General features: G+C 42.2%; 1 protein-coding gene across 1 annotated transcript in view; it reads left to right on the forward strand.

Annotated features, from left to right (window-relative positions):
* LOC120943645 (ubiquitin carboxyl-terminal hydrolase 22-A-like) overlaps positions 1-14,976 on the forward strand; it is a 105,505-nt gene that overhangs the window by 12,915 nt on the left and 77,614 nt on the right.

The raw sequence follows: 14,976 nt of genomic DNA on the forward strand, positions 1-14,976 counted from the left end.
CCCGGTTCACACAGGGTGACCTTTGTCGGTGACTTGGCCGCCTGGCAAGTCGTGCTTCATTCTGAACAATGGAACAGTTTTTCTATTGGAGTGATTCAAGTCGCTCCAGCTTAGACAGGTTCCTATCGTGCTGTACGGGGCGGCTTCAGCTTTGGACAACGTTGAAGCCGCCTCTGTGTGAACCGACACTTGGTGTGTAGAAAGCCGAAGACTGCAGATATACAAATAAAACTTTTATATAGGGAGATTTGTTTCATCTGTGTATCATGAGGCTGTTCACTTCACTGGGTATATGTGAGGGTTTACATCCACTTTTAATGTGCGGGGTGCCACCTTGCTTCATAAAATTTAGATTCCAAGCGGTCAATTGTCCTAAAAATGATAGATACCCAAATCAGGGAGTGTCTAAAAATATACAAGAAAAGGGGAGGAATTTATTTTTTATTAAATTAATCTTCCAGGAGAATGGAAGATTCCGCCAGGCCCAAAGTCTCTGGTTAAGGCTCCATGTACACGGGAAGTTTTTACAACTGCTCCTAAATTATTAAACTTGACAGTAACTCAGGTTTAAAACGTCAGTTTTTCCGCGTTTAGCAGAGTTTGCATTTTTTTTTTTTTTACTTTCAAAGAAACGCTGTTAACCACTTAAGGACCTCCTCACGACTATCTACGTCCTGTTTTTAAAGATGGATATCTCGGTAACGGCAGCAGCTGCTGCCACAACCAAGATATCCATCTTTCCTGCGAGCGGTCCTGTAAACGATAACAGTGGTCTCCGCGCCCTCCGCCACTTACCGGAGGTGATCAGTTGCTGTCTCCTGCTTGGCTGGGATACGAGTGAGGGCAAGATGGTCCCCATAGCATAGCGGAAGTGACGTCAAAACGTCACTTTCGCCCATGCTTCTTAAAGCAATATTCTCTTGTCATTTTTTTTTTCAAATGACTTTTTTTTTTTTGCCCCCAGATCTCATATTTAAGAGGACCTGTCATGCTTTTTTCTATTACAAGGGATGTTTACTTAATTTTGTCATAAAAAAAAAAAATATATATATATATATATATATATATATATATATATATATATATATATATATATATATATATATATATATATATATATATATATATATATATATATATACGCGCGCATGCATACACAAGAAAACAAAAAAAAAAGTTTTAAAGCACCCCGACGAGCTCGCGCGCAGAAGCAAACACATACGTGAGTAGCGCCCTCATATGAAAACTATGTTCCAACCACACATGTGAGGTTTCACTGCGATCGTTGGAGTGAGAGCAATAATTCTAGCCCTAGACCTCCTCTATAGCTCAAAAGATGCAACCTATAGAATTTTTTTTTTTTAAACGTCGCCTATAGAGATTTTTAAGGGGTAAAAGTTTGATGCCGTTCCACGAGCGGCCGCAATTTTGAAGCGTGACATATTTGGTATCATTTTACTTGGCGTAACATTATCTTTCACAATATATAACAAAATTGGGCTTACTTTTACTGTTATCTTTATTTTTTTATTCAAAAATATTTTTTTTCCAAAAAAAGTGCGCTTGTAAGACGGCTGCGCAAATACGACGTGACAAAGTATTGCAATGACCGCCATTTTATTCTCTAGGGTGTTAGAAAAAAAATATATAATGTTTGGGGGTTATTATCTCCAACAAAAAAAAAACTGTTTTAGTCTTGCAAACGCCAAATTTGAAAAACGGCCAAGGTCCTTAAGTGGTTAAGGACCTTGCCCCTTTTTGTGATTCAGCACTGCGTTGCTTCCCACAAATAGAGCTTTCCTTTGGTATTTGATCACCTCTGCGGTTTTTATTTGCGCTATAAACAAAAATAGAGCGACAATTTAGAAAAAAAAGCAATATTTTTTGCTATAATAAATATCCCCAAAAAAGATTTTAAAACATTTTTTTTTTCCCCCCCTCAGTTTAGGCCAATACATATTCTTCTACCTATTCTTGGTTAAAAAAAATCGCAGTAAGCGTTTATCCTTCGGTTTGCGCGAAATTTATAGCGTTTACAAAATAGGGGATAATTTTATGGCATTTTTATAAAAAAATTTTTTTTACTAGTAATGGCGGCGATCAGCATTTTTTGGTGTTAACCACTAGGGGGCGCTGTAGTGGTTAAGTGTGACCTCATATGTGTTTCTAACTGTAGGGGGGCGGGGCTGGGTGTGTGATGTCAGTGATCGTCTTTCCCTATATCAGGGAACAGACGATCACTGACATTGCCACGACGAACGGGGAAGGTGTGTTTACTAGCACCTCTCCCCGTTCTTCAGGTCCTGTGACCGATCGCAGGACACCGGTCACACGCTCGCGACCCCACGGCTGGGCTCTTAAAGAGGACGTATAGGTACGTGCTTGTGCCCAGCCATGCCCTTCTGCCGATGTATATCGCGTGAAGGGGTCCTTAAGTGGTTAAACGCAACTGCCTAAAAACGCTAATAAACGAGACTGTACACGATCGCATAGGATAACATTGAATGAGTTCAGGGGCAGTTGCAAAAAGCATCCAACTGCCTCTGAACGTACGTTTAGCAGCGTCCTGTGTACATGGGGCCTAACAGGTTACATTTAATGAAGTCTGTATTGACATTGGAAATCTCAAGTCCTAGGTATTTAACCTTGTCGACCCAGACGGTAGGAGAGGGAGCCTTCAGGAAGGAATTCAGGATAGACAATGCTGCAGATGGTGACTCATCTATCTTGGAGAAATGGGACCATATTGTCCACATATAGTGCAGTTTTTACAGTGAGATTACCAACTTGGATATAGCAGCTGATAAAGCCTGAAATAGAAAATTAATACTGCGTCTATAAGGACTTATGAGCTCTTTTTTTTTTTTATTTATTTTTTTTAGATACAATTTTAAGTGGTATATTTATGTATAATAAATATATTGCGCTAATCTGTAAAAAACAATGAAAATAGGCAGCCAACACAACAAAGGAAAATTGTGACAAAAATAAGAGAAAAAAGTGCAGCGCCAATATGAACACCCCCCTGGATGGCAGGAATTCACATCAACCAAAAATATAAAAATATGTAGTGGTATAAGTGGTCAGGAGCAAAAATTACTCCTCGAATAGTATGTCACTCCCACTGTGATAGTGAGGACAATGACAAACTCTTGAAATAATCCCTGTGAAAGAAATTCAACAAGCAGTGTACTATAAATATGAACTAAACATTTCAGTAAAGTTCAAAAGGTGCATCTCATAGATATACTCCAAATCAAAATAGAAAAAGTCCATACACTGAAAGTGATAAGGAAGTAATTCCCATAAGGTAGGCGAAAGATGAGGTATATTCCCAAAGATACAGTCCCCGGGACTAGTATAAGGTGAAGGTACCCTTACCGGATGGAGTGGACCCACAACTCACCATACGGTGGAGGCTGATTGGGCCGATTGCCCTCTCTCGTCACCGTCCCGGTCCACTTGACTGGTTGCAACAGACTTGGTGTAAATCGGATTCGATCAGGAAGTATCCGCAACCAGGTATCCGACTCCAAACCGGATTCCGTGGAGGGTAATAATTCACCAAAATGATCCAATCGGGGGAACAAAAAAGAGAAGAGAGCGTCTCCTCATAGTGTAAAAATGTAAAATTTTATTATAAAAATATCAAAGAAGATTAACACTGAAATCCAGCACACTTGAAAACCAAATCCACATCAGCCAAAAAACTAAAACCAAACAGTCTCCCAAAAAAAGGTTGCATGGATGGAAGCTGTCATGAAAAATGCGCAGTGAGGATCAGTGTACCCGACCGGTTTCGTCTCAAAAAGACTTCTACGGGGGAATTGTTTGTTTTAATTTCAAATCCATTGTGGTGGTGTGTGCACAGGAAGTTGAGTTTACTGCAAATGTGGTGTCAGAAGGGTGACTGACTTTTTATAGCAGCAGGGGTTTGCTTCCACATTTCAGAACCTCTAGCAGAGGACCTTGAACAGCACAATAGTGATATCACAAACTCTAAAATTCAGAGACAACAGTGCCTTAGTGTGTTGCTAAACCCAAGACCCTGCATTCACTATATCTGGTCGTACACAGAACATGTAAAGACAATTGTTTTAGGACTAAACTAATTACCCTTTCTTAGCAGTTGGTCACAAGACTGCTGTGACCAGCCAAGCACTGGTTAAAGCTGGGAAGGAGTTTTCTGTCTGTCCTATTAGACTGCAAGACTCCAGACCCTCGGTCTGAATAGTGCTGATGGGCTCTGTGCTGATCACATGCACTTTTCCAAGGGGGAAAAATAAACTCTAGCGATACACACCAGAGCATGTGCAGTCTGACTCCAGAGTCTGTGTTGACAGGGGACTGTGGAAGAGGGGAGGATCAGAGAAGACTGAATCAAACAGCTTTTTTACACAATGCTGAGGCTTAACCCCTTAGGTTCCAGTGAGTAACAATCGTGCTTTACTGCATATACAGACTGTTTTTGCTGTTGTGGGTTTAGTACACTGCAGATATACATCTATAAGGCTGTAGGCACAAGACTGCCTAGACAACCTTTCATTCTAGGAAATGCATTGCTTTTTTTTTTCTTGGGAACAATTCAAGAGAAACAGGGTAACATTTTTGGGATGCTGGTTAGGGCACAATTTAATAGTTCTACATATTCCCTATAACCATAGCAGATCTTTATCTTTTGAGGTTTTTTTTAGGTTCACTTTGAAGTGGGTTCTTTAAAAAAAAACACTTTAACCACTTAAGGACCAAGCTTTTTCAGACTTTGTGTTTACAAGTTAAAAACAATTGAATTTTTTTGCTAGAAACTTACTTAGAACCCCCAAACATTATGCTTTTTTTTCTAACACCCTAGAATAAAATGGCGGTCATTGCAATACTTTTTGTCACACACTGTATTTGCGCAGTGGTCTTAAAGGAGTTGTAAAGGAAAAAATGTGTTTGCCTAAAATTAATGTCTGCAAGGTAGACAGACAGAATAGTGTAATGATTCTGTTAAAAAACAAGTAAATACCTATTAAATTCCTTCATCTATATCACCTCCGGCATTCTTGTTTCTGTTCTCTCATTCACTTCCTGGTTTTCGGTGCTCGTTCATGTAAGAACTACATTTCCCAGTATGCATTGCGGCACGCCCAGTAATTCACACCTCCTTGAAGTCTCTAACCTGTAGAGAGCGTCCTGCCGCACAGATGTAGTTCCCAGGAGGGGGTGAGCACGTTACTGACCACCGCAGTAACCCTCCCGTCACGGTGGTGAGTAACAATCGGACAAGCAGGAAGTGAACAGAGAAGAAATAGAGCAGCTTCTGAGCAAAAACGAACAATGAGGAAGTGAAAAAAGGCATGTCTGCAAGTAAAGGATGCTTATTATGAGAACTTTTTTTTTTTTTTTTTTTTCCTTTACAACCCCTTTAAAAGCGCACTTTTTTTTTTTATTTTGTTTTTTTAATTAAATAATACTTTAACAGTAAAGTTGGCCCAATATTTATTTTTTAATATTGTGAAAGATAATGTTACACCAAGTAAATTGATACCCAACATGTTGCGCTTCAAAATTGTGCCTGCTCGTGGACTGGTGACAAACTTTTACCCTTAATCTCCATAGGCGACGTTTTAAAAAATTCTACAGGTTGCATGTTTTGAGTTAGAGGAGGTCTAGGGCTAGAATTATTGCTCTCGCTCCAACGATCACGGCGCTGCCTTGCGTGTGGTTTGAAAACTGTTTTCGTGTGCGTTTGTGTTTTTTTTATTTATTTATTTGGGTCACTTTTATTCCTATTACAAGGCATGTAAACATGCCTTGTAATAGAAAAAAAGCATGACAGGTCCTCTTAAATATGAGATATGGGGTCAAAAAGACCTCAGATCTCATAATTGGACTTAAATGCAATAAAAATGGCCCTTTTAAGAGGTATGGGCGGAAGTGACGTTGGAGACGGGTGGGGATAGCTAAAGGGCCAGGCCACTTTTTGCTATTAGGCACTGCATCGCTTTAACTGACAATTGTGCGGTCGTGCGACGTTGCTCCGAAAAACATTTTTTTTTTTATTTATTTTTGCGCTACAAACAAAAATAGAGTAACAATTTTGAAAAATCAATATTTTTTGCTATAATATCCTCAAATATATAACATATTTTTTTTTTTCTTCTCAATTTTAGGCCGATACGTATTCTTCTACATATTTTTGTTAAATAAAATCGCAATAAGCGTTTTGCGCAAAACCAAAGTTATAGCGTCTACAAAATAGGGGATGGTTTTATGGCTTTTTTTTTTTTTTTTACTAGTAATGACGGTGTCCCCCCCCCCCCCCTGGCATTATGGCGGACGCTTTTGACACTATTTTGGGACAATTGTCATTTTTACAGCGATCGGTGCTATAAAAAAATGCACTGATTACTGTGAAAATTACACTGGCAGTGAAGGAGTTAACCTGTAGAGGGAGCTGAAGGGGCTTAAGTGTTTCCTAGTAATTCTAACTGTTGAGGGGCTTGGCGTGAGACGTCACTAATAGTCTGTTCCCTTTCATAGGGGATGGCGATCAGTGACAATCACCAGGAAGAACGGGGAAAGGTTTGTTTACACTTGGGACACCAGCGGCGATTGGATCATGGAGCTCAAGAATGGGTTGCCAGCGCGTCCCATGGCTGGGCTCTTAAAGGCGATGTACCTGTACGTGCTTATGCCCAGCCGTGCCGCTCTGCCGACGTATCAGCGTGCGGCAGTCCTTAAGCAGATAATCTGTCCAGAAAGTGATAGCCTCACCTGTGGCAGTGCCATACTCTGGAGTAACTGTGTGGGTGGGGGGTTCACTCTTGTGTAGTTCCAAGTATGCCCATGCTGCATGTGAGAGAGATCTTAAGCCCATGCCTTATCAAAAATACCTTCAGTTGTTTCTCCAAAATGTGGGTGTTTCTATTGTCCTGGTGCTTCAGGGCCTACAAAAATGTGATGGGTTGTCAGGAAATTAGATGTGTGGTTTTATGCCCTTGGAACATCTAAAGGTGCTCCTTGGATTTTGGGTCCCAGTAGGCATCTAAAACTGAAACTCCCATAAAAGGCATAGCAGAATATGTTTTGAGGTGTCATTTAAGTCTGCATATGCCATGTGTGAGAATTGTATAGCAAGTGGAGGTGCAACAACTTAAAACCATACATGACCCAATAGAAATCTGCACTGTAAAAAGATCTTTGATCAATCTGTATTTTATGCACTTTATAAGTCTATGATCAAATGTTGAAAGGGGTTAAAAGTCCAGAGCAAGCAGGGAAGCCATCATATTGGAACAGAAGCCATGTTCCAGTGAGCTGCAAAGAAACACAAGGAGAGAGGAGCCTCTGAGTGCAGACGCTTTTATGAACATAATTTAGTCACTCACGTTTAATTGGAAAGTGACAGGCATAGAGGTATAAACATAGTTAAGTCAAGGTGGCGATCCTGAGTCCTGGGCCTTTTTTTTTTCTGTCAAAACGATCTGGTCAACGAGGTGTCGCTGTCCACGCTGGGATAGATAAGCCGGCTCCGGAAGACGACCTAAAGACGAGGCGTGAGGCGCTTCCAATTTCTAAATTGCGGTCTACAGGTGCTGATGTGCATTAGAATACAAAGAGGCAACCGCAAGGGTTCAACTAATCTGAAAGCTAATAAAGCAGCAGCGACCATTGAGGTGTTCACGCACTAAAAACAATAAAAATAGGAGTGTAGAGGTGGCGCTTGCTAAAAATAAACCACTAATACCATATTTGCCGGCGTATAAGACGACCCTTTAATTTTACAGTTTACAGTTTTTTTTAAAGATTTTTTTGCCTGTGCTTCCCATATAAGACGAACCCCCCCCCCCCCCCCTTTTCGAGGTTTCCGGCGATTCATATTTTTTTCTTCTGGAGACATATTCTTCCTTCTTGCTGGAGCCAATCACGACGAGCGATGTATTCTATTAATGAATGCAAAGCCTGCTTGGATTGGCAGAGGCTGTAAAATCATCAGCCCATGCCTCTGACTCTCAAAGCCAATCCGAGTAGGTAGCCTGCTCTGATTGTCAGAGGTGGTTACTCCAATCTGAGCACGCTCTGTATTCATTTGAATATATGGCTCACCGGGATTGGCTAAGCGGTATATACTGTATGTAGCTAAAGCTTCATACAGTATTACCGCACATCCAGCAGGCATCCGAGCAGCTTACCCGGCGTATAAGACGACCCCCTGCTTTTTGGCCAGTTTTTTTAAGTGTAAAATGTAGTCTTATTCACCAGAAAATACAGTATATACAATAATGCATAGGATCAATTGCTATTTTTTACATTGAGTGAATGTGTCCAATTGAGCCCAAATGGTCTTGTGCAAACAAGCAATAAAGTGCAAGAAATTATGATTTATCTGTGCCCAATTAATCCTGTGTAAGATGAACATGATTAAACAATTAAGATAAGCAAATCCATAATCGCATCCATAAATCGCATCGCATGTAAAAATAAATTTAAAATGTAGAAATATATAATAACGTAGTTAATCAAAATTGGCAAAGTGCAGAAGAGTCACTATATAAGAATTTTTGAGCAGTCCAAAAACAGCATGCGCATATAGTCCAAGTGTAGATGCAAACTCCAATTTTTTTTTTTTTGTGAAATCTCCAATGCAAGGTGCATGTGTGAAGCATCCAGTGCAAGTGCCCAGGTTTCCCCTAGCCTCTCGCCTCATCTGGCTTGTATAAAGCCTTTGCTTCCACTGGCCGAGTTATCACCCACAGATCAAAATCTTGCTTTACTCCAACACTGTCAGATTTCCCAAATGTACATGTTCAAAGGACATGGAGAAGAAAAGAGGGGGGGGGGCTTCATGGTGTAGTATAATTGATAAAAAGTAATTCATGGATTGAATACACTTACAATACAACAGCAAATGGTGTGTCAATAGAGGACTTTTGGTCTCGGCCGTAGCCAGAAGTGACGTCACCACCGCTCTGTATCTGACGCGTTGCGTCACTGTCCACGTGACTTTTTCAAAGGCCGTGTTAGATACAGAGCCGTGGTGATGTAACTTCTGGTCGTAGCTGAGACCAAAAGTCCTCTATTTACACCCTGTTTGCTGTTTTATTGTAAGTGTATCCAATCCATTAATTACTTTGTATCAATTGTACTACACCATGAAGCCCCCTCTTTTCTTCTCCATGTCCTTTGAACATGTACATTTGGGAAATCTGACCGTGTTTGAGTAAAGCAAGATTTTGTTCTGTGGGCGATCACTTGGCCAGTGGAATCGAAGGCTTTTTATAAGCCAGATGAGGCTAGGGGGGTAAAAACCTGGGCACTTGCACTGGATGCTTCACACATGCACCTTGCATTGGAGGATATCTCACAAAAAAAAATTTTGCATCTACACTTGGACTATATGCGCATGCTGTTTTTTGGACTGCTCAAAAATTCTTATATAGTGACTCTTTTGCATGTTTTTTTAGTTAAAATTTAGGATTTCTGCTTCACGTCAGTTCTTTGCACATTGCCGATTTTTATTAACTACGTTATTTATATTATACGTTTTTAGTGTGTGTGTGTGTGTGTGTATATATATGTATGTATGTATGTTATAGTATTTTTATTTAAACCCTGGTCTGTGTACCACAGGCAATTTCCTTGCCAACACTGTGCACATAGAAAGCAGCCCCTCACTGCTCTGACCCTCAGGTTTGGGTCTCTTTCCCAGTGCACACATGCACTCTCTGGATTCTCCCTTGCACACCTGGACTCCTCAGGAGGGTGGAGCCCACACAGAGGATCTGTAGCCAAGACTGGCTTTGGATAAGACCCCCCCCCCCCCCCAATATTATTCAGGTGTATTTCTATCCTCTCCAGTGACCAAACCAATGACGCCGCAAATCTCACTGCACTCACTCATCTCTCTGGAACAAATCGGCCTTTACTGCATTTCTCACGGACTATAGGAGTTCCTGCAAGATTACAGAAGGCTCCCAAATATATATTTGCATAATAAAAGTAACGGTAAAGGATTATTTAAGACCCAAGACTCTTTGTATTTTAACGCACATCAGTGCCTGTACAAAGCAATTAATAAATTGGATGCGCCTTGACAGGTACAAAAAGGCACAAGAATCAGGATCACCACCTTGACATAACCATGTTAATACTTCCTATGCCTGTCCCTTTCTGCTGAAATGTGAGTTTGACTAATTTATGTTCATGAACGCTTACTTGATGGGACACTAAAGGGTCCCGGTTAGAAAAATAAAAATAACAAACATGTTGTACTTGCCTCCACTGTGCAGCTCGCTATGCACACAGTGGCCCCGATCCTGGTCTTCTGGGGTCCCTCGGTGGCTTTCTCGGCTCCTCCCTGCAAGAACTAACCCCCTTCATGGGAAGCTCTCTCCCATGGGGGTTAGTTCTTGCAGGCACGCTCCCGTGATACAACCGGCAGCTGTAGCTGCCGACTGTATCACTCAGCCACGCCCCCCACCACGCTGCGTCATTGGCAGCAGCATGAGCCAATGGCTGCGCTGCTATCAATCTAGCCAATCAATGGCCAGACTGAGTAGAGAAGAGATGTCGGTGAGCACAGCAGGTGAACGGGCTCAGGTAAGTTTAAACGGGGGGCAGTCATTGACGGGTTTTAAGTGGAGTTCCATCCTAAAAAAAATAAAAATAATGCAAAAAATAAAGTTTTACTTGCCAGAAAGGGTGGTTGCTATGCAGAAGTTCCTAATCTGCCTCTTCCCATACCGCGGCAGGTCTTCTTCCTCGTCTGATCCCATGGTGTCTTCTGGGGAATGGGGTGTGCTGCTTTCTGGGAAATGTGTACCCCAGAAAGCAGCTGCCCATTCACAAAAGCACCACGCGACTCGCGCATGCGCAGTAGGAATCGGGCAGTGAAGCAGCCGCAAGGCTCCTCTGCCCGTTTCCCTCAGGTAAGTGTAATTAAGTCATCAGCTACAGTGTTTGTGTTTAAAAAATAAAAATAAATCGCTGGTGGAACTCCGCTTTAATGCATAGGATGCATTAAGGTGAAAAAACGAACCTTTACAACCCCTTTAAACCGTCTGCATCTAGAGGCGCCTCTCTCCTTGTGTTTTGTGTGCGAGAATGAACTTGTCATGGCGTTGAAAAAAATATATATCTTTAATTTTCCAAAAAGTAGTGGCAAAAATTACGACAACCTCAAAGAACCTCGCCATGCCTCCTTAATACCCTGTCCTGACTACTTTCCCAAAAGATGTAATTTGAAGGATATTTGTACTATTCTGAAATTTTTGGGCCTCAAATCAGATGGGCAAGCGGTACATCAAGATTGATGTTCAAATCTGTATTTCATTACTAGCAAAAGTTTTAGTCAGGTGTGAAGACATGATACAAAGAATGCTTTGCTTTTTATAAATAGATTTTTCTTCTGTTCGCTTATTTCGAATTTTGTAAATAAACCAAAAAAAATAAGTAATCATCATTATATGGCGTGACTAAGCTTCAAATTGGCTTTAGTTCTTCCATGTACCCTTGCACACAGTTTTTTTGAAAGAACTCTGCAGGTAGGTTATTCCAAACATCTTGTACAGCTGCAGCCAAAATGTTTTAGAATGACAAATATAACATGGGTGTGTGACTTTTTTTTTTTTTTAATCCACTGTATGCAATATTGCATCACATGTAAACGAATGCAATTATGTGCAAAAAAAGTTCATATAGAGCTGAAGTGTATTGGAAATGACGATCAGACACCTGGCAGCATGATATCCGTCACCACAACAAAATGGAGAAGGATGTTTTTTGGACATTTCACTCCAGTAGCCTTGTAAAACGTACTGTAGATTTATTTGACTAAATATGACAAACTAAAACTATTGCAGAAGACTAAAATGGCATTTTAGTTTAGTCCCAAGACTATTGCTAAAACTAAATTAAGATTTGCTGCCAAAATTAACACTGCCACGCAGTCAATTTGTGGCTCGGTCCTCCTTTTCGAAGTATCACCATCTGAAATTGGCTGTGACATCACTGTGCTTGATCTAGCTTGTGCAGAAAGCAAAGCTGTGAGAGGGACCCATCAAGCCATGCCACTACAGGTTGCCTGCAAAAAAAGAATGAAGGCAGATGCAAGATCACTCACCGTGCACGAGGAGAGGGAGCCGCAGTATTGGGTTTTTAATATAGTAAACTCCTGCACAAGGGCTACGTGGGGGTTTTATTTTTTGTGATCTTGCTGATCTGGAAAAATTCCACAAAGCACTCCCAAGGTTCCAGAAATAACTTTTGTCTTTAGGCAATGTTTGCTTATCTTGGAGGTCAGCATGAACTTTCACCTACAGCAGTGATGGCGAACCTTGGCACCCCAGATGTTTTGGAACTACATTTCCCATAATGCTCTTGCATTCTACAGTGTAGTTCAGCATCATGGGAAATGTAGTTCCAAAACATCTGGGGTGCCAAGGTTCGCCATCACTGACCTACAGGTAAGCCTAAATTAAGGCTTACCTGTAGGTCCTTGCAATATCTCCTTAACCCACACAGTTCAGGAGATATTTGCAAAAAAGACTTTACCGATGTCTACGGCGCAGGCACCCTGAGCGTGCCATTTTATGAACGGGTAATGCAATTTATACATTTCAACGACAATACACTGATCATTCAGGGTCACCCCTGAGGACAAGTTTTACAAAAAATGGCCCCTGGTAAAATCACCTTTCCAAATAATTTGCAGATGTGTATACACCCTAACAAAACATCTGTGTAGATGAGTATATCCTTGCTAATTTAAATGCAAGGCGGCCAGAAAAACTATCTCCCCAGCAAGTGTACCTAATCTGGGGTCAAAATGTATAAGCTCTGTGAGGGCATCAGGCTATACATATGCTTGTAGGATTTACAAGGGGGGGAAAAGATAGTCATGTGGAGCTCCCCTGATGCCCAGACTAGGGGGAGCTGTGGCAAGTTGGAATTGGACTTGGTGTCACCCTTTTTCCTTTATGGGGTACCACTTGAACATGGATAACTACTATGCAAGTGTACCACTTTTAGACGCTTTTTTGATCGTGGAATTGGCTGCTGTGATACCATCCAACACAACAAATTTTCATGGCATCTGGTGTTGAGAAACCCTTCGGAGGAGGAGCATTTACTCAGCGTAACATCTTTCAAAATCTACAAAAAAAAAAAATTGGTCAAATTTCACTATCTTAAAAAATAAATAATGCGCTTGTAAGACTGCTGCGCAAATATGGCGCGACTGAAAAGTATTGCAACATTTTAATTCTCTAGGGTATATTATTATACAAGTAATTTTCTAGCTAAAAAATCTCACTCGGTCCTCAACCACTTGCCGGCCAGCCGCCGCAGTTTTACTGCGGCAGCATGGCCTGGTGAAACAACATTATTTTACCTCGCTTTGCCCTACGGCCACTGGGCACCTGCAATCACTCGTGACACGGAGACGCATGGATCCCGGGGGCGGTCCCTCCAGACATAACCCTCCTCACTGCAGCATGCAGCCTCAGTTTCGTTCTGCCTAGCAAGGACGACTTATGGCTCCAATTGGGCCCACCGCCCTGAGGAGAAATTGTATTTTTATTTAACTTTTTCTTGAAGAATCTTCTTTCAACTGTCAGCTGAGAGACGGGCTGGATAATATAGATCCTTGTAGTCTACTCAGTCCGACCAGCAAGCGTGGACACACCTTTGCAAAGAGGCTGGGTCTGCCACGCCATACCCCATGACTCCTGGCGTGGCCGGTGAGTTTTGCTCCGAGGTCCACATATGACTGGGCTGTCGTGTTGTCTCAGTCCCCCCCCCCAACATGCTGGTGGTGGCAGCAGGTGTTAGCACCTGGGATTCCCACAGAGGTTTTATTGTTAGTCCTGGACACGTTTGTGCCAGGGTGGGGGTGGACAGGCGGTAAAAGAGTGCCCCCTTCCCCTGTTATCCCCTGGGGAATGCTCTGTTATGGAGCCATGGACTGGGTAGTAAGAAAATAAATAAAAGCAGGATAAGGCATTTTATGGGTGCGCTTCTCACTGCTGCAAGGGACTCTCTTAAGCTGGATAGTGCAGCTGGGTTTCCGCCAAGGGCTCAGTCTTTTTTTGGATCACACAAATCGGACCGCTCTGTGTAGGTTGTTTTTTTTTTTTTTTTTCTTCTGTGCCCTTATTTGATAATTTCTAAGAGGCGGAATGAGAACAGCGGCTGAGGGCTTTTGTAGTCCCTCACCGCCGGGCGGTTCAGTGCCCCTTTGAGGAGAGCCTTTTCAAAAGGTGGGCTTCTTCTCCGGTGTTGGACCCTCCGGGTGTCATGTATAGGTGACCACTCTCCCTATTGCGGGAACCCCCGCTTGTATGAATCTGACTGATAGAAGATCCAAAGTACTGACCCATTCCATGTTTACCATGCTGAGGTCTGACTTGCAGCCTATTGTGGCCACTACTCTGGGGTCTGTCAGCGCTGGCGCCATTTTTTGGGAGGTTTATCAATTACATTGAAAACTCCCATTGGCAGCCATTTTGTCGTAGCCGCGCAATGGCGCAGCTTACATTGCGGTCGGCTATTTTCCTGTGGCCGCATTCTGAACGCTCGGCGGCCATCTTGGAGTAGTCCTGACCCCTAGTGCTGTATACAACTCACGGAGTGAGCATTTTGCACCAGACAGTGGAGGAGCACCGACTCTATCCCAAAGTTATTAGGCTAGCGGACCAGCTGGTCCAGGGTCCCATATAGGTCTGTGATGCTTCATTGAATGCTGCGCCCTTGTTATCCAGGGCTTCTGTTTCAGAATGGTTTTATGCACATGGTGTAGTGGTTAACTCCTTTGCTTGGCAGCAAGAGAATCCGGAATTGGTTTCGAATCCGGACACTGACGCCAATCTGCCTGGAGCTTGCATTGTCGCTCACTGTGTCTGCATGGGTTTCCTCTGGGTACTCCGGTTTCCTCTAAAGGCCTGTGTGCATACACCTACCTAATATACATACACAGAGTGTGTGTGTATA

The sequence above is a fragment of the Rana temporaria genome, chromosome 6 (assembly GCF_905171775.1).
Source record: "Rana temporaria chromosome 6, aRanTem1.1, whole genome shotgun sequence".
Taxonomy (NCBI): Eukaryota; Metazoa; Chordata; class Amphibia; order Anura; family Ranidae; genus Rana; species Rana temporaria.